This window comes from Leucopleurus acutus (genome assembly GCF_964270905.1).
Source record: "Leucopleurus acutus genome assembly, contig: HAP1_SCAFFOLD_419, whole genome shotgun sequence".
Lineage (NCBI taxonomy): Eukaryota > Metazoa > Chordata > Mammalia > Artiodactyla > Delphinidae > Leucopleurus > Leucopleurus acutus.
In genome coordinates, this window is record NW_028138946.1 from 123366 (window position 1) to 125078 (window position 1713).

At 37.5% G+C, this 1713-nt stretch overlaps 1 pseudogene across 1 annotated transcript; it reads left to right on the forward strand.

Annotated features, from left to right (window-relative positions):
* The first annotated feature begins 695 nt into the window (after positions 1–695).
* LOC309978956 (casein kinase II subunit beta-like) lies at positions 696–1395 on the forward strand (annotated as a pseudogene). Its single transcript has one exon. The product of its transcript is annotated as a casein kinase II subunit beta-like (transcript).
* The last annotated feature ends 318 nt before the right edge of the window (positions 1396–1713 follow it).

The window sequence follows — 1713 nt, forward strand, 5'->3', positions numbered from 1 at the left end:
TTCCAAAGATAATCAGCTCCACTCCTATATATATACCTAAACCCAACAGGAGTGCATTCATAAGTTCACTGAAAGGCATGCACTAGAATATTCATTATAGCATTATTTGTAAGCCCAAACTGGGTGCTACCCACATAAATATCCACTCATAGGAGAAGCCGTAAAAATTGTGGAATACTCACACAATGGGAATTGATCGTCTATAATGTGCATAATGCATAATTTATCAATACTAAGTACAAAAAAAGACAGGACGAATCTCTGGTTTTAGAAGTCATGAGAGCAGTTAAGTGGAACAATTTTTACTGAGATGAGAATGTGCTAGGTTATTGGTATTCTGTTTTTGATCTGAGTCTGACTAAGCAGGTATCTTCTGACATGTGAAATCAATCCATTGAGCTGAACTCTTTTGATGTGGTTACTAGTCTTTACTGATACTATGTTCAATAAACACTTAAAAGTACATAGAAATTAAAAATATCATTCCCATTATATTTTTATTTATTAATTCATTAAAATAAGTAGAAACACATTTTAATCATGACATGCTTTTCAAAACAAAAGAAAAAAAAGACCCCTAACTTTCAAAGACTTTTATGATCACTCAAGAAAGCAAAATTACAGAGACAAAGAAGCATCAGGAAATCAGTAAGGAAAAATAAATGACAAATTAAAAAAAATGATTTAAACATCAGGAAGTGTTATTTATACTGGTTCTGTGGGCTCCATGACTATGAATTCTTCTGTGAAGTGGATGAAGACTCCATCCAGGGCAAATTTAATCTCAGTCAACTCAATGAGCAGGTGCCTCACTGTAGACAAGCTCTAGACATGATCTTGGACCTGGAGCCTGATGAAGAGCTGGAAGACAACCCCAACCAGAGAACCCTGATTAAGCAGTCAGCCAAGATGCTGTATGGGTTCACCCGGACCACCTATATCCTCACCACCTTTCCAACATCTGGCACCACCCAGATGTTGGAAAAGTACCAGCAGGGAGAGTTCGGCTACTGCCCCACGTGCACTGTGAGAACAAGCCAATGCTTTCCAATAGCCTTTCTGACACCCCAGGTGAGGCCCTGGTGAAGCTCTACTGCACCAAGTGCATGGACAATTCCACACCTAAGACACCATCGAGGCAGCACCCCACAGAAGGCCCCTACTTGGGTACCAGTTTCCCTCACATTGCTCTTCATGGTGCATGCTGAATGCCAGCCCAAGCAGCCCACTAACCAGTTTATGTCCAAAGTGTACAGTTGCAAGATCCATCCACTGTCCTACCAGGTGCAGTTCCAAGCTGCCAGCAACTTTGAGTCTGTCAAGATCGTTCACTTATTCCCAACCCCACCTGTCACTCTGTCTTTGACAGTTCCAGTCCTCCCCTGCCACCTTTAAGGAAATCTCTATGGTTTATATTTTAAATTAGAAGAGTCATTATTGTGGTGTGAATATGAAATAAAGTAGAAAAAAGGCAAAAATAAGCATTTACTCAAAATTTATATAAAATCTTGCCAGATCTCTTCAGGAAAAATATTTTAAAGCTTGATGACTCCTAATATAAATGTTGTAAAATCATAAGGTATTTTTAAAATAATTCTATGGTAATTTATTTAATTACTAAATAAAATTCATTATTTATATTAAGATACATTAGCATCATTGATTAATGTATGAGAAGAATACTGAATAGTACCATAATAATGAAGAAAGTTT